This window comes from Phragmites australis, chromosome 19 (assembly GCF_958298935.1).
Source record: "Phragmites australis chromosome 19, lpPhrAust1.1, whole genome shotgun sequence".
Classification (NCBI taxonomy): Eukaryota; Viridiplantae; Streptophyta; class Magnoliopsida; order Poales; family Poaceae; genus Phragmites; species Phragmites australis.
In genome coordinates this window covers 250,181-274,112 of record NC_084939.1, presented here as the reverse complement: position 1 = coordinate 274,112, position 23,932 = coordinate 250,181, and the positions used below count along the sequence as shown (strand labels likewise).

General features: G+C 52.5%; 1 pseudogene; it reads left to right on the top strand.

Annotated features, from left to right (window-relative positions):
* The first annotated feature begins 6,964 nt into the window (after positions 1-6,964).
* LOC133899972 (probable GTP-binding protein OBGM, mitochondrial) lies at positions 6,965-17,222 on the top strand (annotated as a pseudogene).
* The last annotated feature ends 6,710 nt before the right edge of the window (positions 17,223-23,932 follow it).

Below are 23,932 nucleotides of genomic sequence, written 5' to 3'. Positions count from 1 at the left end.
ACCACTGTCGAGCCATAGCTTCGACACATATGCCTCGACATCAATCTAGCGCAGTATGTCCCTCTGCAAAGGAAACATTTAGTTAATTAAACAATTTTTTTACCATTTTTTGTAGTAAATACGTACTCGCGTTGTGTTATTCGTACCGCAAGAGAACGCGACTGGTCCCTACGCGTCGGGTACGTGTCCCACACGTCCGCCATGTGGCGTGGAAGCTCAGCCGATGTGTACGTGACCCGGATCCGCGTCTGAGGCACGAACCACGAGAGGTATGCTGCGTAAGCCTCCTCAGAGTGTGGCCAATCCTCGTCGATGACGTGCTCAACAGCTTGGTCCCATTCGTCAACCCACCGCTACACACGCGATGCAAACGCACTCGTGGAATGAGCCCCCCTCCGTGTCAACCTGCAAAAAAATATATATATGTGAAAACAGGTGTAGAAGAGTGTCATGTGAAAATGTAATTACAACGTTACGCACCTGTGTATGTTGATAGGCATCGACCTAGCCACCTGTAGCGGGAACACCTGGAACTTCCTGAAATGCCGCATCACACGATGTGGTGAGTACTCGATGCAGATGTCAAAGACGAGGGTGCAAGTCATGAGCTAGTACTCCCGATCACGTCAGCAGAGCACCGAAAGTCCAAGCGGAGCGCGTCGATGTACCTTGGCCTCAGTATACAGAGTCCAGCGGACACAGTCCACCGTCAGCTCATCGAACTGGTGAACAAAGTCCGGGTACACGCGGTGTATCTGCACGCTGGACTAACTCGGCTGTGCTACCAAACTAAATTAGAGAAACAAAAATATATCCATAATGAACATATACATACACAAGTAGCATAGTACTCACCCTACGTCTGCACCATAAGGACCCCATGGTCGAGCCGTCGATGCCGTCCACAACGAACTGGTACACGCTATGGTCGACAACGGGCCTACCGATGGCAACGCGCTTGTACGACCACATCTAAAGCAGCAGGGGACACCCGGTCATGATCGCGTTGATGTCGGTCCTCGTGCAGCCATCGCACAGTCCGTGGTATGTCGCAGCCAGCACAGCTGAAGCCCAGTTGTACTACGGAATCTCCCAGGGGTTGGCGTTCGCAACCTCTCTAGAGTAGGGGATCATGCTCCTCGAGACTGTGTTGCCGTGGGTCTCGGTGAACATGACCCAACCGAACAACCACAAGAGGTACGCCTCCAGGTGGCGGGAGACGTCCTCGTCGCCTGCTTGAGGGTGGATGTTATTAGCCTGTAAAAAAAGGAACAAGTACCAATATCTTATTGCGTTAGTAACGTATCGGAGATGAGAAAACAGTACGAGACATACGTACAACAAACTGAACGAGAAAGGCTTTCGTTGGGCTGTGCTTCTCGGTCCCTGGAAATGGTCTGAACGGGGCTACGCCGTCCCTCCGTTCAACGACAGAGAAGCGGGCTAGCATCTCGTCACGCCAGCCCACGCCCACGTTCCTAGCTCCAACAACAGCACCCGTGCAAGGCAGGCCCATCAGGAGCGAGACGTCCTCGAGCGTGGCCGCCATCTCGCCGCACAGGAGGTGGAACATGTGCATCTTGGGACGCCATCTGTCGACAAGGGCCGTGAGGAGGGCCCTGTCGTAGCTGAACCGCTTGGCTGCCTTTGAGGCCCCCACCAACGCGTCCACCTCCACCAGCCGGCACAACGGAAGTAGGCCAGCAGCATGCAACTTGCAAACATAATACAGTTAGTGACGAATAACGATAAAAATCGGTATGAAACATTAAATGTAAAATGGACAAACCTCGGAATCCAGCGCTCGTCAATCCTCATGAGCTCACCCAGCACACGAGGTCGTAGTACCGGGAGCTCCTCAGCCTACACCACGGTGCGGTATGAACGGTGCCTAACGTCGTCCTCAGGGTCAAGCAGCTCCAGGTGCGCCATACCTGCATGTTCACATGTTATTTACATTTGTATATGCAAAACAAACACAGAGTAAGAAGTGTCGACCACTCTAGACCTGGTCTAAACTGGTCTTTATTTATAGGAACTAAACAAGTAAATGTCCAACATACAACATGACATAATAGATTATTCAAATCGTACATAAATATGTGAACAAATCACAACCTAACACGTTACAACCTCGCACATAGTGACAGTCTCAGTACTAAAACAGTAAAGTACAATGTTGTGCACATGAATGTCCATCACACCACGAATTACAACATTAATCGATCTAAATGAGCCACCGACCGACGACCCCGAGGACGTTTGCCCTCTGTACCAGACCCGAAAGGACCTGCTTCCACGAGGTTCACACTTGGGACACCAGCGGTGCATTTTTTTTGTAATTGTGTCCTGTTCTGTTGCACTTGCTGCATAATTTCACGCAACACCCAGCTTCTACTTCATCCATGTCATTACGGAATCTCGTAGTCCTGCGTCGTCCCTTCTTCTGCTTCATCTTGTCGGGATCAGGGATGAACACACAATTGGGCCCAGGTTCCTTCGTGAAAGAACCATAAATTCCGAAACCGTAGACCTCATGGTTCCAAGTGTCGAACAAAGCTTCTTTCTTGAAGTAGTCGGAGACGTACCTCCGAGTCCTCATACCCGTCACAGCACATGCGACAATCACATGGGAGCATGGCTTCTGCGGTAGCATCAGCTTGTAGCAGGTGCAAACACACCTGTCATCGAAGATGGTGTACTCGTGGATAACTCTCTCACACTTGCCCCTTCTTCTTCCTTTGTCCCTGCATAGAATTTCATATCTGTGTTGTGCAGTTCCCATGATATTTACTCGATGCATCTTTGCCTTCTCCGCCTTGTCTTCCATGTACTTAGTCATCTTCATCACATAAATCATACTAGCATTATTTAGCACCGTGTGCGCTACTGCATAGCGGTCCCTAAAATATTTGCATGTCCCTTGAAGTATGAACTCTACAATCCCCACCAGCGGTAACCCCCTCACACCTTTCATCACCCAGTTGTAAACCTTTGCTAAATTTGTAGTCATAATGCCGTACCTAGCCCCATTTGTGTCGTAGAGAAGAGCCCACTTCTCCTTCAGCTCATTCTCAATCCACTCGCTAAATGACCTAGTAGATGACCCGGTTCTCCGCGTGATGCCAGCTTCATTGTCCTTTAGTAGGGACTCAAGAGGTACTGGTTCATCCTCCGGTCCCCTCATGGGCCTCCCTACACGCTCCCTGTCATAGCTGAACCGCTTGGCTGCCTTTTTCGTCAGCTCATCCAGTGTCTTCCAAAGAGCATCAAACTTCCGCTGCTGGTTCTGGCTACACAACCGCTTGAACATGTTCATGAGGTTCTTGTTCTTGAATTGGCGGAAGAAGTTTGCACCCAAATGCCTCATGCACTACCTACTCTGTAGATTTGGCCACACAGGTCCAATCAAGGCATCGTCTGTTCCATTTTCCAGATCCAGAATTGCCTTGAGCATCCAAGCATGCCGGTCATGTATAATGCACACGTTCGGCCGACCACAAATAATTATCATCCTCACACGGTACAAGAACCAATACCAACTACTGTTGTTCTCACCCTCCACAAATGCGAAGGCCAACGGTAGAACTTGATTGTTCTCATCGACCCCAATAGCAGTTAGGATCTGTCCCGTGAACTTGCCGATAAGGAAAGTGTCGTCGATGCACAAGATAGACTAATAATGCTTGAAAGCTTCGATACATGCCCCTATTGCGAAGAAACATCACTTCAGGACGTACTTGCCAGGTTTGGACAGCAATGGGTACTTATCAATGTCGTAATACATCCCCGGATTCCTTCGAGCAATGGTCTGCAGTAAATGTGGCAGATTCTCATACGATGCTTCGTAGGTCCTGGACCTCATCTCGATTGCCTTCCTCTTCACCCTTCATGCCTTGTTGTAGCTGATAGTGTACTTGTACTCCTCCTCAATTTGCCTGATTATGGACCCTGGTTCGTAGTTCAGGTTGTTCACAATCTGGGCATACATCATATTGGCGACAAAGGATGAGGTTATATTCCTGTGGCTGGGCTAAGTTTGTCCATGATGCAAGTGTGCTCGACCACAATCGACACCTCCCAATAGTCAACCCACTTCCCCTTGAAGCCGTGCACCCGCCATGGGCAACCCTCATTCGCGCACTTGACATCATATTCCTTCTTACTTGACTTGACAACATAAAACTGTCGTCGAAGTGATATCGCCTATTGAGTCACAGCATCCTTCATGGCCTGACTGGTAGGATACCTAGCACCTTGAGTCACCTCACCAGAGCATCGTCCTCATCATCTGAGATGTCATACTCAGGGGATTCGTTAGCCTCATGATCATCCTGCTCCATCTGTTCAATTAGAGAAGGGATTCGTTCCCCCTCGTTTGCCTCACCGGTAGGTTCATTCAAATAATCCGGTGAATATGCACAATCCAGATCGACATCCTCCTCATACTCTTCCTCAGCACCCTCCTCCTCCGCATAACCCCCACCCTGCATCTCCCCAACTGCCTCCTTATTCTTTCATTGCACAAGCAACATAGGAGGCCAACCTCTGTGCACAACATCCTGTAGGTATCTCTTCCACACTTCATCTTCCCAGAGCAGGAACACCTCCCAGTACACACCCTCTCTGTAACGGTTGCCCACAATGCTAATGGTCATCTCTTGAATCTCAGGGTCTATTTTGAAACCCCGCATCAACCAGGCATATAAGTGTCTGACACTTTTGTGCATAGGTATGGAGATACCCTTGTCCATTGACTGAAATACGGACAATACTACCCCTTCCGGACCATATAATATTTCACTGTCCCCATAAAAAATCCTAAACTGCCACATATCCGACATACCTGGCAACCATCGACAAAAACCCTAACATTATTGCAACAAAACATAAATAATTATGTAAAACAACATCTAAAATGGAAAATCCATTACAAACATAGCCCAACATGTAATCTATACTGCAACAAAATATTCTCGGTCCATACATCAAACACCTCTAAATCCTACATCTACCACATCAGTTATGACTACACTATGTCTAAAACCTACATTTAATACCTAACATATGTCTAAATACTACATCTAATTGCTAAAATATACGTATAAACATGATCTAATTGCTAAACTATATCAAACCCTAATTCTAAAACTAGATCTACATTCTAATCTACGTCTAGTGGCTATCCTACCAGATTTGTAAAAAAATTCTAGATCTAGCATCTAACCTATGTCAAAACCTAGCACTAGTGACTATCCTACCGGGTTTATAAATAAATCAAAGAAAAAAGCATACCTTTTTCCTCCAGCAGGGCTTCGTCGCACAATTTCCCTCTCTCCCCTCCCCTCCCCTCCCCTCCCCTCCTCTCCTCTCCTCTCAGCTCAGTGGGAAACAAATGAGGCGTGTGACATCGGCAGGGTCGGCCGCGCAGGTTTAAATACCCAAAAGGTCTCGCCTGGGCCCACGCGGCGGAGACACCATGAAGGTCTCGCCCGAGATCTTCCTCTCTCCGGTTATTTAATTCGCTGCCCACCGGGGCCCACAAGATCTCGCCCGTTCAATAGGCGAGACCTTGTTCTCGCCTGTTCAACGGGCAACGGTAGGTTAGACCTGCGATTTTTTGAAACGGTCGTGTATTCTTGAAAATATTGAAGAAATAAAATTTATATAAAAAACTCCCTTCCACGCCACCTTCCACAGTTCCAGCCACCGCCAGTCCCTCTGTCGCTCCTCGTCGCTGCCTCCCTCGCACCTATGTGCTCCACGTCCGGCTCCGCGCCCTCCCTAGCCAAGACGCACCCCTCCCTTAGTCCCTCGCCCCGGCGACGCGCCCCTCCCCCGCGCCGGCAGCTGCAACTCAGGATTCAAGGTGAGCTGTGACCATGAGCCATGTGTGATTCAATTTCGGCTGTGATGTTAATTAGATTTCAGTTGTTCATGTGTGATGTTAATTAGATTTCAGCTCAGGAATCAGGATATGTTGATGTTAATTAGATTTCGGCTATTCACAAGTTGTAAGAACAAAATTTTCATCGCAATATAATTCTTCGATGACCAGTTATTCTATTGGACCGTTGAGGACATGAACAAAGCCAGTGAGCCAGTGATGACGTATATGCCTTTGGAGCAACTTAGGGCATAATTTACAAGTCACCAAGGCGCAGAGAAATTTCCGAGTCCTACTCTCTATGCATAATATGCTACAAGTATATTGGTGGACTTTAGCAAATTCTTCAGTGGTTAGGCTTATGAGAAAATTTCTTGTTTGCCACTAAAACTTATATTTTTCCCTTACGTGTCGTTGAAGAAGCATGTCAATTCTTTCAGCTCAACATCAAAACCAGACTAACCAGAGGCTCGGACCAGGAAACTTCAGAAACCAAATCTTAACTATGCCTTTTGTACACCACTGATTGAAGGGATCATGTTGGGAGTAAAAAGCTTGCATTGTCACATACTAATCAGTCATCATAGCTCAAACTTAGTTGTAACCCTCTCTTGTTTTCTGCTGAACCATTCTAGTCTGGCAGAGTTGTGAATTTCAGTGTGATTCATAGCTTTTTTGTTGCTATGTGACTATTTGACTGCAATGATTCTTCATAGGAATACTCTTTAGTGCCATTGAACCAATTTGCATGTCAGTTTGATGTCAGGGTAGTGTTTTAGTTTCTGCTACATTATATCACTATGCATGAATCTTTGTTGTTCTGTGTTATTTATGATGTTACATGGATTGGAACTAATTTCTAGGGAAATCATGCCGAATATATATATATATATATATATATATATATATATATATATATATATATATATATATATATATATATATATATATATATATATATAGAATTTGTCTGGTAAATCCGATTTCTTCGAGAAATTGGGTTTACCGGTGACCCCCGGCAAATTTTATTTACCAGTAAGGTTTTCCCTGATCAGTTCCCCATGTTGCTGAGCAGAGATGTGGCGGCGGCAGCAGCAGGCTCTCCTACGGCTCCTCCTCCCGCCCGTGAAGACGGCGATGTGCTCTCCAGCATCATGGGCGGGTGGTGGGCTAGGCCGCCACTATGGATCCAGGTCTGCACTGGAAGGGAGGAAGGGAAAGGCGGCGCCTTTGCAGGTCTCTGGCTCCCATTACTTCCTATTTCTGATTCTTCCATATATTTACCATTTATCTCCTTACCGAGGGGAGGTATGCATTGTACTGCGGGTGCAGGCGCAGGGCATGGTGGACAGGTTCCAACTACGTGCCAACGGTGGAGATGGCGGCAATGGCTACATCAGCATCAGGCGCTCCAGGTCCGACCGCTAAGGCATGCCTGATGGCGAGACATCGCTTCCATTTATCTACCCCTCTTGTGCTGCCTGTACTACCTTTCTTATCATATATGATGATGCTACAGTGAGAATGATATCTGATGCTAGTTCTAGCTTTGGATACTGTTGGGGGAAACACCCCATCCCACGGATGTTACTAAAGGGTCGCTGTCAAGAGCCTCTCCGGAGTTCTTGAGGCTCCGGATTCCCAAAAGGAAGTCCGGCTCCCGGGGACTGTGAACCCCTCCAGCCGCTGCCTCTCCGAACAGGGGAAGAAGCTGCCCTCCTGAAGGAATATTAGCAAAGGGAGGACACCAACTGCAATTAGTCTGACACGAAGTGACCGGTAATTAAGTCCGGTGCAAGAGGTGTCCACCCTGATATTCCGGTGCAAGTGGAGGCCGTCTTGACATCCGAGACAGTGCGGCATCGTGCTGCACTTGACGATCAGCTCAGCACCATACCCTTGGGGTTGCTTACACCACTGTATTTGCTATAGTAGATAATATCTTCTGATTAGGGGTAAAAATACTCTACCTAGACCCACACTGTGTGATTCGACCAATCCTAGGTCCCTGTGGTATAGTGATAGCTTGTATCGCTATCCCCGTAAGGGCATACTTGTATGTTTACACCTTGAATGGCTCTATAAATACAGACCCTTGGCCATCAGACCAAGGGGGCAATCTTTTAATGATAAACATATTTGGTTGTCCTTCCACTCTGCTCCTTCTCTAAGCTTGAGTCTCCTCTCTAGAAGAGGCTCTCGCCGCACTTGTTCGTAGAAGACATATTCCTTTGCCAACAGCGCGCCATCCGTGGGGACTCGAATACAGGAGTACAAGGGGAGGTAGGACACCACCAAATACCACCAAGGCACTAGCCCAAGCAGCCATTTCTATCGCCGCACCCATGTAGAGATATGCATGGTAGCTGTGACCAAGCACATCGTATACCCCCACCAGCTTCATATCTAGGCGGAACAGTGACCCTCCAGCCAACACCGACCCAATATCTCGGGTTGGCATGGAGGTCCAAGCTGGTGTGGAGGCTTTCCCGCAGTGGCGTGACGAGGACCTTGTCGCACCCCAGGAGGTTACGGCCGAGGCCGCATCCAGACAGACCGCCCTCCAGTGGTTCTGGTCGCTCGAGCCCAGGGGCACTCATGTCTGGGCCCAGCCCCAGACGCCTCCTGTGACGACATCTGAGACACCTTCGCCAAGGTAGTGCTCTCCGAGAGCTTGATCGCCCGGCAGCCTCCTGGGCCTCCCATGGTGGAAGGGGGTTCCGGGGAGACCACAGGCTCTGGCACGCACAGACCCCGCTGGCGCCGTGCGTGCCGCCTACAGGCTCCAGCACCGGCACCACCGGGAGGGCACCAATGCATCTTGCACGGCATCGGACGTGGCCACAATACAAATGACTGCCGAACCCTCGTAACTTTCCGAGAGGAGTACCTCGAAAGGCAGGCAAACCACCAGGCAAGGGAAAAAGCTAGCGACAGGCGACCCAGGGGTCGAAGATCTGCAGCGAGCCACCAGGCAGACGGCCGGGCCTTACCTAGCCCCCCTTGGCCCGCTAGGCCACCTCCAACTCCGCCACCAACGGTGCAATACCCCAGCGATGAGAACTGAGTCGAGCAAACGGCCCGCCTGAGCCTCCGGAGCTGTTAGGGGCCCCCGACTCGACTCCCGTGTCGGGTTCAACATTGGTAAAGGTTTCCTAGCCTCTAGGTTGTACAGGTTTCCTAGCCTCTGACCTTCATAAGGAGGCCTCATTTTGGCAAAGGTACGCCCACATGTGACCACCTTGCAATAGCTTATCAAGCTAGTATTTATACAGCAAGGTCAGCATACTCTGAAAGTAGCCAGCCTAGCTAATTGAAAGTCTCTACGACAAATAACTACTAGGCAGGAGCAGGATACTGTAAGGCTTAAGTCATATTTCTATTCACAGTAAACAGCAAAACTTAAGTTATATATTAATTTGGCATCTGTTAAGAATAGCCATCCGATCTAGTCATAACTTGTGCTGCAGCTAGCTACTCGCTAACAACGGTAAACTGATAAACTTAAGCCATATCTCTGTTCAACACGAAACAGTAAAACTTAAGTTACATCTTTGCTCAAATAGTACACAGTAATGAAGACCCCATGTGGACCCTACGGCATTGCTACATGCTGGAGTGGTGTAAAACCCTTCGTCACCTAGAAGGTATATCAATGTCCAGGTGCCGTTGAGGTATGGCCCCTTCGGCATTGCTACATACCGGAGTGGTGTAAAACCCTCCGTCACCTGGAAGGCATATCTATGTCTAGGTGATGTTGAGGTATGGCCCCTCCGGCATTGCTACATGCTGGAGTGGTGTAAAACCCTCCGTCACCTGGAAGGCATATCTATGTCTAGGTGCCGTTGAGGTATGGCCCCTCCGGCATTGCTAAATGCCGGAGTGGTGTAAAACCCTCCGTCATCTGGAAGGCATATCTATGTCTAGGTGCCGTTGAGGTATGGCCCCTCCGGCATTGCTACATGCCGGAGTGGTGTAAAACCCTCCATCATCTAGAAGGCATATCTATGTCTAGGTGCCTTTGAGGTATGGCCCCTCCGGTATTGCTACATGCCAGAGTGGTGTAAAACCCTCCGTCACCTGGAAGGCATATCTATGTCTAGGTGATGTTGAGGTATGGCCCCTCCGGTATTGCTACATGCTGGAGTGGTGTAACACCCTCCGTCACCTGGAAGACATATCTATGTCTAGGTGCTGTTGAGGTATGACCCCTCCGGCATTGCTACATGCCGGAGTGGTGTAAAACCCTCCGTCACCTGGAAGGCATATCTATGTCCAGGTACCGTTGAGGTATGGCACCTCCGGAATTGCTACATGCCGAAGTGGAATAAAACCCTCCGTCACCTGGAATGCATATCTATGCCTAGGTGCCGTTGAGGTTTGAAAACCCTTCCGTCACCTGGAAGGCATATCTATGCCTAGGTGCCGTTGATGTACGAAAACCCTCCGTCACCTAGAAGGCATATCTATGCCTTGGTGCCGTTGATGTACGAAAACCCTCCGTCACCTGGAAGGCATATCAATGCCTAGGTGCCGTTGAGGTACGAAAACCCTCCATCACCTGGAAGGCATATCTATGCCTAGATGCCGTAGAGGTCGCATCAAAACCACTACTCAATAGCCTAACAACATTCGAGGGCCGAGGGGGTCACGGATTACCTTCCTCGGCCCAACCAGCGGCGTCGCCACCAGCACCCACCGTGGGGCTCCGGATGGCTCTGCCTCGAGAACCTCACCGTGGCTAAGGGCCAAGGGGTCACGAATTACCTTCCTCGGCCCAACCGTCGGCCTCGCCACCGGCACTCGCCCCGGGGCCCCGGATGGCTCTACCTCCAAAGCCTCACCACGGCTAAGGGCTGAGGGGATCGCGTATTACCTTCCTCGACCCAACCGGAGACCTCGCCACTAGCATCCGCCGCGGGGCCCCGGATGGCTCTGCCTCTGGAGCCTCACCGCAGCTAAGGGCTGAGGGGATCACGGATTACCTCCCTCGGCCCAACCGTCTGCCTCGCCACCGGCACCCGCCGCAGGGCCCCAGATGGTTCTACCTCCGGAGCCTAACTACAGCTGGGCAGTGGGGGCCGCAGACTGCCTCCCTTGGCCTAGCCATCGACTTAATCTCTAGCAACCACCACCAGGCTCCGGATGGATTACTTTGAGTTGGAAATCTGGAATAAATTTGGAGAGGAGCCTGCACCGGTATCAGATAGAAGAGAGGTTGCATCGAGCAAGAGCCTAGCAGCAGCTAGGGCTGAGGGGGGTCGCATACTACCTCCCTCGGCCTTAATCGCTGGCATCGCCTCTATCTACCCCTGCCAGGCTCTCAAACTACCTCACCTCCATCAAATAATCCATCCCGTACCCCTAGCTATTAGCTACACCTCTTCTGCCAGGAACGACGAGGTCCATATCCTCCGCTCGGAACATCTGTGGCCTACCGCTGTGGATGCTAATGCAGTAGCCTCAACCTGAGCTATCAGAGGACGAGGATGAAGAGAACTCCTCCGCGGCCTTCTTTCCCTCCTCCTTGGCCTCTTTCTTCTCCGCTTGGACCGCTTCCTTCTTCGCATCCACCTTCTCCCCCTCGTCGATCCCCTTCTCTAGGAGATCCCAATTGACCTCCTCTTCATCGTCAGAGATGGCGATGATCTCGACTGGAGCGGCCAACCGGACTGGAGATTGAGATGAAGCGGTAGGGGGTGGCTCCCTCTGCAAGGATGGAAGCACGATGGCCGCCGGCTCCAACCTTGCAAGCACCGGCTCCAACCGCGCAAGCATGCCCGCGGGACCACTCGCCCCCGGAGGCACCACGTCAGGTGGAGCCATCGCCGGCATCTGAGGTGATGAGCTAGTCGAGACCATCGTCATCTCCAACGATGAGAAGGAGGAGGGCGCCATACTCAAGCCAAGGAGAGGTGCTCCCATACACAACGGTGAAGGATCAAACGGGTGAAGCCTGGCTTTTATAGCCGGGCCAATTGATTGCGCACGCCTGGGGAAGGGAACAAAACCATTGTGGGCATCATTCCACGGTACTTTCAATTACTCCTCTGGGGGTCCGTGGCCACGCCCTGGCCGATCCGCGTCCATGTGGCGACATCTTGCGATGGCACCCTGATTTCTTGCATGCACATCTCATCACATTTATGATTCGGGTCTCTTTCGGCGCATGCCAAGGTTGTGGGCACAAGACCCAAGGCAAACCTGCACAGTACACCGTCAGACGCACTGCCATTACCGCATGTCACCCGGTGCCTGTGCCAAGAACGAGGAGAATACCTTGCCTCCACACACAATCTCCATTGCGGCGGTCAAGTGACGAAAGGACTCACCATCAGAGAAGCTAAAAAGACTACACCTCTGACCTACACTTAGGCTCCGGAGCGCGTTGCCTCCGTCGGAACCTCGACGGCCTTCGGCTCCAACAACAACTACGCCTCCAGCCTACACCTAGGCTCCGGAGCGCGTCGCCTCCATCAGAACCTCGATGGCCTTCGGCTCCAACGACGACTACTACTCCGGCTTACACTTAGGCTCCGGAGCACGTTTCCTCCGTCAGGACCTCGACGGCCTTCGGCCAACAACGACTATGCCTCCAGCCTACACTTAGGCTCTGGAGCGTGTTGCCTCTGTCAGAACCTCGACGGCATTCGGCTCCAACGAAGACTACGCCTCCAGCCTACACTTAGGCTCCGGAGCGCGTTGACTCCGTCAGGACCTCGACTGCCTTCGGCTCCAACAACGACTATGCCTCCGACCTACACTTAGGCTCTAGAGCGCGTTGCCTCCGTCGGAACCACGACGGCCTTCGGCTCCAACGACGACTACACCTCCAGCCCACACCTAGGCTTTGGAGCGCGTTGCCTCCGTTAGAACCTCGATGGCCTTCAACTCTAACGACGACTACGCCTTCGGCCTATACTTAGGCTCCGGAGCGCGTTGCCTCTGTCGGAACCTCGACGGCCTTCAGCTCCAATGATGAATATGCCTCCAGCCTACACCTAGGCTCCGAAGCGCGTTGCATCCATCAGGACCTCAACGGCCTTCAGCACCAACGACGACTACACCTCCGGCCTACACCTAGGCTCTGGAGCGCGTTGCTTCCATTAGAACCTCGACGGCCTTCGGCTCCAACGATGACTATGCCTCCGACCTACACCTTAGCTCTGGAGCGCATTGTCTCTGTCAGAATCTCAACGGCCTTTGGCTCCAACAACGACTACACCTCCGGCCTACACCTAGGCTTCGGAGCGCATTGCCTCCGTGAGAACCTCGATGGCCTTCGGCTCCAATGACGACTACACCTCTAGCCTACACTTAGGCTCCGGAGCGTGTTGCCTCCGTCGGAACCTCGATGGCCTTCGGCTCCAACGACGACTACACCTCCAGCCTACACCTAGGCTCCGGAGCGCGTTGCCTCCGTCAAAACCTCGATGGCCTTCACCTCCAAGGACGACTACGCCTCCGGCCTACACTTAGACTCTGGAGTGTGTTGCCTCCGTCAGGACCTCGATGGCCTTTGGCTCCAACGATGACTACGCCTCCGGCCTACACCTAGGATCCAGAGCGCGTTGCCTCCGTCAGAACCTCGATGGCCTTCGACTCCAACGACGACTATGCCTCCGGCCTACACCTAGGCTCTGGAGCGCGTTAACTCCGTCAGGACCTCGACAGCCTTCGGCTCCAACGATGACTACGCCTCCGGCCTACACTTAGGCTCCGGAGCGTGTTGCCTCCGTCAGGACCACGACGACCTTCGGCTCCAACGACGACTACGCCTTCAACCTACACCTAGGCTCCAGAGCGTGTTGCCTCCGTCAAGACCTTGAATGCCTTCGGCTCCAACGACGACTACGCCTCCGGCCTACACCTAGGCTCCGGAGCGCGTTGTCTCCGTTAGAACCTCGACAGCCTTTGGCTCCAACAACGACTACGCCTTCGGCCTACACCTGGTCTTCGGAGCGCGTTGCCTCTGTCAGAACCTCGACGGCCTTCGGCTCCAACGATGACTACGCCTCCGGTCTACACTTGGGCTCCGAAGTGTGTTGCCTCCATCAGAACCTCGACGGCCTTCATCTCCGACGTCAACTACGCCTCTAGCCTACACCTAGGCTCCGGAGCGTGTTGCCTCCACCAGAATCTCGACAGCCTTCGTCTCCGACCTGGACCGCGCCTCTGACCTTCACCTGGGCTTCGGAGCGCGTTGCTTCCGTCGGGTCTCGTCGCGACGAGCCACTGAGGGGGTTATAGATTACTTCCCTTAGCGCCCCCGTCAGTCACGCAGTGTTCTCCGAGTGACACTATCACCATCAAGCTTCGTCGTCGTCACTCACAGTCACCACGAAGAGGCTCCTCAATCGCAAGAAGCTATGTTAGGATATCCTGACTATGATGCGTGGCTGGAGCTAGTTCCTTCTACATCCGCTCACCCCTCTGTACCTCGGGACCAGCGGATGATGGGGTACTGTTGGGGGAAACACCCCAGCCCACGGATGTTACTAAAGGGTCGCTGTCAAGAGCCTCTCCGGAGTTCTTGAGGCTCCGGATTCCCAAAAGGAAGTCCGGCTCCCAGGGACCGTGAACCCCTCCAGCCACTGCCTCTCCGGACAGGGGAAGAAGCTGCCCTCCAGAACGAATATCAGCAAAAGGAGGACGGCAACTGCAACTGGTCTGACACGAAGTGACCGGTAGTTAAGGCCAGTGCAAGTGGTGTCCACCCTGATATTCCGGTGCAAGTGGAGGCCATCCTGACATCCGGGGCAGTGCGGCGCCATGCCGCACTTGACGACTGGATCAGCACCATACCCTTGGGGTTGCTTACACCACTGTATTTGCTATAATAGATAATATCTTCTGATTATGGGTAAAAATACTCTATCTAAATCCACGCTGTGTGATTCGATCGGTCCTAGGTCCCTATGATATAGTGATAGCTTGTATTGCTATCCCCGTAAGGGCATACTTGTATGTTTACACCTTGAATGGTACTATAGATACAGACCCTTGGCCATCAGACCAAGGGGGGCAATCTTTTGATGATGTACATATTTGGTTGTTCTTCCTCTCCACTCCTTCTTCAAGCTTGAGTCTCCTCTCTAGAAGAGGCTCTCGCCGTACTCGTGCGTGGAAGATATTTTCTTTCGCCAACAGATACCAATGGGTTGTTTTCCTAATAATAACACCTCCATTGATAAAGCTCTGAATGTTGAGATACTCTCCAATCCAGATACAAGGATGACTCGATTATGTTCATTTGGACCATCCAGTCATTTGTTAACCATTCTTCTGATTTTGTTGGATCAAGTAATCTGTTTGGATCACCTACAGATAATGTGCAGAGAACTAGATGTTACGCTAAGCCACTTACGCTATTTGACTATTTGTAAATGTTTCTACGTTTGATCTGTCTAAGTTGGTAGAAATTAGTCCGTGCTACGTAGTCTAATTTTAACACTATGGTGTTGGGATTTATATTTTTATCACGATTATATGGAGCAATCGATCCTGATCGGTTGTTCCCAAAAATGCAGGTGGTAATGGAGGAAAAGGTGGTGATGTCATTCTTGAGTGCTCAAGGTCTATCTGGGATTTCAGTGGCTTGCGGCATCACATGGTATGTTTACAAAATATTATAGTAGTTGTCTGTTTTGGCCTGAGTTAGGTATGTTCGCTGCACTGATTTTTGAGTTTGATGTAAGATCCTCTTTCGTACAAAACTGTGCCCTAATTGGAAATTTAGCTTGTGAATATATTTGAATTAGAAAGTTCCAACGCTGACTTTTTTTATGAACCAAAAGTGTTAAACTAGACATTATGGTGTAGCTTAATATGATATGAAGCATTTGAAATCTGGAGAATTCACTGAAAACTAACTTCAAGTCTGTGTACTTTTGGTTTTCAGAAAGCAGGCCGAGGAGGCAATGGAGTTTCTAAGAATCAGATAGGAACAAGAGGTTCTGACAAGGTTGCCACGAGTTTATGTATTAATATGTCCTTCTCGATCTTATTAAGTTTAGTTTTCGAAAGAAAACTGATGGTGTTATAGTACCTTCTATTCTTATATCTGACAGATCGCACAAGTACCAGTAGGCACGGTGATTCATCTAGTCCAAGGGGAGCAACCTTCTGTCGTAGTAAATAAACCAACCAGAGCTCTTGATCCTTGGGATATCCCTGATGCTGTGGAACACTCAACAGCTAGTTTGAATAAACCAACCAAAGCTCTTGATCCTTGGGACAACCCTTATGCTGCGGAATACTCTGCACCCAGTTCAAATCAGATGAAAGATTTGGATGGTGGCTTATTCCATCAGCATGTTGCTCGCAAGGATTATACTGATGGAAAGGGAAGCGGCAGTAAGTCGGAGAAGCAAACATACTTAAATACATGCTCCAAGCCTGGGCTCTCCAACACTGATCATGATGCAAATAGCTATCCACATCAGGTGGAGATAGATGAAAAGGATCAGTATGAGGATGATGATAAAGAATTTTGGGAGGATGAAGACGAGTTCGACATGGACAATGAGGAAGAGGTAGAGGAAGAGAGGGAGGAACAATACCAGGTGCAATATTTTGTTGCCGAAATGTCAAAACCTGGGCAGCGGTTGATCATAGCACGAGGAGGGGAAGGTGGGCTGGGGAATGCTTTTATCATCAAGGAGATGCGGCTGTCCAAAGAAAATAGACAAGAGGAGATAGCCTGCTTGAGTACTGGGCAGCAGGAACTAAGACCTTGCTCATCTTGGAACTGAAGAGCATTGCTGACGTGGGTCTTGTTGGTTTGCCTAATGCCGGGAAGAGCACATTACTGAGTGCTCTCTCTAGGGCTCGCCCGGAGATAGCTGACTATGCGTTCACCACACTGAGGCCCAATATTGGTAGCCTAACCTATGAGGACCACTTCTCAGTGAAAGTGGCCGATATACCCGGTCTGATCAAAGGAGCCCATGAGAATTGTGGCCTGGGCCATGCTTTCTTGAGGCACATAGAGCGCACCAAAGTTCTCGCTTATGTGCTTGACCTGGCAGCCACACTCAATGGCAGGAAGGGTGTCCCACCATGGGAGCAACTGCAAGATCTGGTCATGGAGCTGGAGCATTACCAAGAAGGCTTGACAAGGAGGCCATCATTGATTGTCGTGAACAAGATAGACGAAGAAGGGGCTGACGAAATGTTCGAGGAACTGAAGAGGAAAGTGCAGGGTGTTCCAATATTTCCAGTATGTGCCATCTTGCAGGAGGGGGTACTTGATCTGAGAGTCGGTCTAAGAAACCTTATGGATGATGACTTGGATCCATAGGGCGTTGATTTGAGCAAAATTATTTTTGACTAATGCTGCATTTTTTTTGTCCCTTTTGATACTGATGCGGTGGAGAATTGTTTTACGAATTTCACCCCTCATCACCACAGGTTTAGATGCAATGGAGATTTGTGTTGCACATTTTTCTCTGACTTTGTGCTTCTTTTTCTTTTTGTTTGTTATGACAATAGATATTTCACAATGTTTTTGAAAATTAGTGTATAATAATATCAAACGGTTGCCAGTATCCTTTCTTCTTTTAGAAGAGCAGAAATGTATATACCACTACAAATATTTTTTCGGTACTTGAAACATCAGCCTTGGTCAGAAAATAAAGGTAACTACTGCACTTGCCACTTGCTCTTGGGAACAGAAATTTTGTGACCATGTATCTTGCCTTGGTAAAGCAAGAACTAGTAGGTATCCTATTGGTTCTCTTTCATGCTGAAGATGGGAAATCCCGAGGAATGTTTCTGGTGAAACTGTACTCTACTCACTGAAGACAATCTTGTCCAGATGGTATGGATTGCTCTGCTGGTGGTTTGTGCTGCGGCTTTACTGCCAAGCTCTGGCGAGCGATGCTGGTTCCATCCAGGACCATGTGCCCTGGCTGTGGCTACTCGGGGTCTGTTTGGATACAAAGTATATTTAGAGTTTTGGAGAATACCATGTTCTCTCAGGAAACAATGGTATGAAAAACTTTGAGGTGTTTGGGTACGAGTGTCGGTGTATCAGGAACCGGGGTTCCCCGAATCCTGAGGCTGGGCCAACAATCCGCCACGCGGCGCCCTCCCGCGGAGTGTCCTCCGCGAGGTAAAAAAAATTAAGTCCCGGGAGAGGGCGCTCGGGGACACGGTCGGTGGTCCCCGAGCACCCCAGTTCCCCGATGATCCACGAAGTCTGAGTGCCGGGAAGGTGGTGCTCGGGGTTACGTGCGCTGGCCCCCGAGCACCCAGGAACCCCGAGGACCCGTCGAAGGAAATTCTGGGAGAGAGTGCTCGGGACTGCGGGCAGCGGTCCCCGAGCACTCAGTTCCCAAGGATCCGTACAAGCGTTCTCGGGAGAGAGTGCTCGGGGAGGTGAACAGTACCCCCGAGCACTCGGTACCCCGAGGACCAAGGAAGGGCGTTCTCGGGAGAGAGTGCTCGGGGAGGTGAACAGTACCCCCGAGCACTCGGTTCCCCGACGACTCAGGAGGCCCCCAGACAAAGGCCCCCGAGGGGCCCACCGATGAGGTGTTAGCAAGTCAAAGGCCCGATGCCGTATTTAAAGAGCGTGCGTGGCCTGTTCTCTCCAACTGCTCCCGCCGCACTCAGTGTCAGTTCCTGCCACGTTATGGCAAAGAGGCGTGGGGTCATTAATTGCACAGGTCTCGTCCCGTGCAATCCGGCTCGTCTCAGGATAGCGCTGTAAGGGCCGAGGCGTTCCGTCTGCCGCGCTGCTGTGGCAGGGGAACAAGACAGGGCGGGCACGCCGGGCCGCTCTGCGGCTGCCCGGCGGGCCCGCTCCACGGCGTCTGTTGCCAGAGCATTTATGGCGACGGGTGACCAGGCATGGAACGCTTTTTCCACCCCCGGTCACTTCGCCTAGAGGTGATGATGACGCCCTTTCCATTTAGGGCACCTCGAAGTTCGTGTCCCCCCGTGAGAGGCAGACCGCGGCTGGCATGTATTTGAAGAAGCCGGCGGCAAAAGGAAGCTCAACCCCCAGAAAAAAGACAAGAACCCCGAGGACACCCCGAAGACAAGAACCCACCGATCATCGGAAACCAGATCAGAGACCCAAGCCCCCGACCGATCGATCGAAACGGAGGGAGCACCCCCAAACCACCTCTCTGAAGAGAGGACGTTACACACAAGCTGAAGAACAAGGAGCCTCAGCTCTAGAGTAGACAAATATTCTTGTAACCTGCAACATCCTTGAGGGACTTCCTCAAGGCATTCACAGTATCCATACAGGAGTAGAGTGTTACGCCCCCGTGCGGCCCGAACCTGTCTAAATTCCGGTGCATTTACTTCTTTTTGCACTAGGTCACTCCACCACCCGCCGGCCATCGCGTTAATTTCCATTTATTTCTCCGACGAACACCTTCAGGATCATCCCCCCGGCCGAATCTCTAAAAAGGGGTCTCTCGGGATCCCTGCGACTGGAGTTAATCCTCCGACAGCTGGCGCGCCAGGTAGGGGGGAAGCATCCCTGAATTTGTTTGTTTTCTTCTGCAGAAAAAATGGCCGGTGGTCACCGCCTCCAGCGTTCCGGTTCCGGCTCCAGCGGGGAAATGGAGCCCCTCGCTCCGGAGGCCCCGGTCGCTGCTCGGGATCCCTAGGGAGGTGATCGAGCACCACCTGGCTGTGCGCCCAGACGCACGCCCAGTGAAGCAGAAGGTCCGGCGGCAGACGCCTGAGCGCTAGGAGTTCATCCGGGAGCAAGTCAGCAAGCTCCTTGATGCCGGGTTTATCAGAGAAGTCCTCCACCCAGAGTGGCTGGCGAACCCAGTAATCGTCCCGAAGGCCAACGGCAAACTCCGCATGTGTGTGGACTACACCGATCTAAACAAAGCTTGCCCCAAAGATCCTTTTCCTTTGCCCCGTATAGATCAAATTGTAGATGCGACCGCGGGATGCGATCTTTTGTGTTTTTTGGATGCAAACTCTGGTTACCACCAGATTCGTATGGCCAGGGAGGATGAAGAAAAAACTACCTTTGCCACTTCGGTGGGGATTTATTGCTATGTGTCGATGCCTTTTGGTTTGCGCAACGCTGGGTCTTCTTTCCAGCGCACTATCCGCATCACCCTTGATTCGCAGGTTGGCCGCAACGTCGAGGCCTACATCGACGATCTCGTGGTCAAATCCCGAGACCGCGCCACCCTGCTCGAAGACCTTGCCGAGACTTTCAACAGTCTCCGCACCACTCTCCTGAAGCTCAACCCTGAGAAATGCGTCTTCAGGGTGCCGGCGGGCAAGCTCCTCGGTTTCTTGGTCTCCAGCCGAGGAATCGAGGCCAACCCTGAGAAGATCCGGACCATCGAGCAGATGCGACCCCTGGGTCGACTCAAGGAGGTCCAGCCTCTCGTCGGCTGCATGGCGGCCCTCGGGCGCTTCATCTCCAAACTTGGGGAGCGAGGACTCCCCCTCTTCAAGCTGCTGAAGAAGACCGGTCGTTTCGACTGGACGCCGAAGGCCGAGCAGGCATTCCGTGATCTGAAGAAGTACCTCACCTTACCACACATGATGGTGGCCCCGTCCGAAGGCGAGCCACTGCTACTCTACGTATCGGCCACTCCTCAGGTCATAAGCATGGTCCTGGTGGTGGAGCACGACGAGTGCTCGGGGTCCGATGCTGGGTCCCAGCTCCCAGCTGCCCCCGGGCACTCCCCCGTCCTCGCGGCTCCCCCTGAGCAGGAGGTCGAGCCCGAGCACTTGGCTCCTCCCAAGCAGGGAGCCGAGCCCGAGGACCCAGTCAGCCCCGACCACGTCGCCGAGCTCGGGGGCTCTAGCGGGCCCTCGGGTGAGGTCACAACCCGGGCCCGCCGGGTACAGCGACCGGTGTACTTCGTCAGTGAAGTTCTCTGGGAAGCCAAGACAAGATACCCTCAAGCTCAGAAGCTGCTCTACGCCGTGCTCGTCGCTTCCCGAAAGCTGCGCCACTACTTCCAGGCGCACAAGGTCTCGGTGGTTACCACGTACCCGCTGGGGCCCATCCTCCGGAACCGAGAGGGCACTGGACGTGTAGTCAAGTGGGCGGTGGAGCTGGCGGAGTTCGACCTGCACTTCGTCAGCAGCCAGGCGATCAAAACCCAAGCGCTCTCTGACTTCATGGCAGAATGGACGCCCGTCCCTGAGGTCGTCCCAGAAGAGATCTGCACATATCCCGGGCACGACACGCCCGGGTACTGGATCATGCACTTTGACGGTTCCCTCACGCTGAAAGGCGCGGGGGCCGGAGTGGTTCTCACCTCCCCAACAGGTGAAGAACTCCGGTACGTCGTGCAGTTGCAGTCCCGTGCGTCCAACAATATGGCGGAAAATGAGGGTCTCATCGCTGGCCTCCGGGCCGCGGTGGGCCTCGTGGTTCGTCGCCTCCTGGCCAAGGGAGACTCCCAGCTGGTGGTCAACCAGGTATCTAAAGAGTACCAGTGCACGGATCCTCAAATGGCGGCGTACGTGGCGGCGGTTAGGAAGCTGGAGAAGCTCTTCGACAGCCTAGAGCTGCGGCACATACCGCACCGCGACAACGCTCTGGCCAACGACCTCTCCCGCCTGGCCTCCTCTCGTGCGCGCGTCCCTGCCGGAGTCTTTGAAGAAAGACTCACACGGCCTTCTGCCCTGCCTGCCGAACAGGGCGAAGGGGAAACCTCGAACTCAATTCAGGGGACCCCGGCGGCGCCCTCCGTGGGAAGCCCCGTCAGGGTGCCGCTGTCTGGCAAGTGCGCTGTGCTTGCTGATTGTTCTCAAGATGCCTCGTGGATGGACGACATCCGAGGGTACTTGAAGGAAAAGTTCCTCCCCGGGGATGAGGCGTCTGCCGAAAGAGTTGCTCGGCAATTCAAACGCTATGCCATAGTAGATGGGGATCTCTACCGGCATAGCGCAGACGGCATTCTCCTGAAATGCATCTCCCGGGCAGAAGGCGGTGAACTTCTCGCTGAGATCCACGAGGGCGAGTGCGGTGGCCATGCATCGTTCCACACGTTGGTCGGGAAGGCCTTCCGGCAAGGTTTCTACTGGCCTACAGCCCTCCAGGATGCTTCCGAGCTGGTTCGGCACTACAGAGCGTGCCAGTTCCACGCAAAGCAGATTCACCAGCCAGCTCAGGCTCTTCACACCATCCCCCTGTCATGGCCTTCCGCGGTCTGAGGGCTGGACATTCTGGGTCCATTCCCCCGAGCAGTTGGGGGCTATGAGTACCTCTACGTCGCCATCAACAAGTTCACCAAGTGGTCGGAGGCGGTCCCAGTCATCAAGGTGACCAAGAACACGACGCTCCAGTTTATCCGCGGCATCACCAGTCGCTTTGGTGTCCCGAACCAGATCATCACTGACAACGGCACTCAGTTCACAAGTGCCCTGTTCGGGGACTACTGCAAATACCTCGGCATCAAGCTCTGCTTCGCCTCCGTCGCTCATCCTTGGAGCAATGGGCAGGTCGAGCGCGCCAACATGGAGATACTGAAGGGGCTCAAAACCCGGACCTACAACGTGCTCGCAAAGCACGGGAAAGGGTGGATCGACGAGCTGCCTGCCGTGCTATGGGCCAACCGGACCACGCCGAGCCGCTCTACTGGGGAGACTCCTTTCTTCCTCGTGTACGGCGCTGAGGCGGTCCTTCCCTCCGAGCTCACTCTAGGCTCCCCTCGGGTGCATAACTACTCTGAAGGCGAACAGGAGCAGCAGAGGCGCGACGACGTTGACTATTTGGAAGAGCGCCACTGGCGTGCCGCCGTCCGAGCAGCCTGCTACCAGCAAAGCCTGCGGCGCTATCATCAGTGCCACGTCCGGGCCCGGTCTTTCGAGGTGGGGGATTTAGTTCTCCGACGCGTCCAGTCGCGCGAAGGAAAGAATAAGATGTCCCCTATGTGGGAAGGCCCCTTTACCGTCATCGGTGTCCCACGAGAAGGCTCTTTTCGGTTGGCTGCAGAAGATGGGCAGCCACTCCCCAACCCGTGGAACATCGAGCACCTGCGCAAGTTCTTCCCATAGATGGTCATGCTCGCGGCTCAGGTCAACCAGGCCGGGGGCTTCCCCCCGCCCAAGTTGACCAGGGGCTACCACTAACTGGGTAAGTCACCCAACCTTGTAAAAAATTATTGTCAATACAATATGTATATCAATGTGCAATCCTTATGTCAAATTTCGTTATTCTGGATTCTATATGTTTAATCTGTCTGGTGAGATGCTCGATTGTGCGAGAAAAGTTCGCTCTCTCATTTTTCCCGCTGATAAAAGAGTCCCGATCGGTATGTGCCCGGGTAGCTGCCGCTGGCTTACGTCCATTGTGGTAGGCTGTGGTGTTCGGTGTCGTGACAGTCTCCCGGCACTACCGAGCCCCTGGGGTTCTCGGGTAATCCTATCGCTCGAGCCGCTCGAGTAGTCCGGAGCCTAGGCCCCAGGGGCGGGCTGTCGGTGCTCGGTCCGGTCTGTCATACCCGGGCGCCACCAAACCATAGGACCTCTGGGTTATGCCTCTGCCTGCTCTTGTCCGCCGGTCTGGGTACTCGAGAGGTCTTGGGTAAAAAATGAGAGCAGTCTATAATGAGTACCGCACTAATAGAGCGCACCAAGCAAAGAATTCCTCTATTTTTTCTCAAGTCACAGATCGACAATCAAAAGCAAAAGCAGCTCGACCACAAGGGCCCCGGTGCCCAGGACGCTGCTCAGCCTTAAGGGTCCTCGGGTGGTCCTACTGCTCAGACGTGAGTGGTCGGGATCGCCTGACCACGGGCTCCTCATGCGCCCCTTGGTGCTCGGGCGCCCCGCCGTGGGAACTTGGTTCCCGGGCACCCCGAGCTCGGAGTGCACACCCCTCCTGGATCGGTCGGCCGAGAAGCTAACAGCTGTCCGGTGGGTGGTTAAATTCAAGATGAATTTGCATTCAGTAATGCTTTGTTCTCGAGTCATCCTCGGGGGCCCTCGTACTCTAATCTGCTCGGTGAGATGGTTTCCTCGCGCACAAAACCCTGCCACGTGTCCACTTTTCCAGGAACGACAGAGCGGTCAGTAGAAAGGTGTACCGTACGTGCG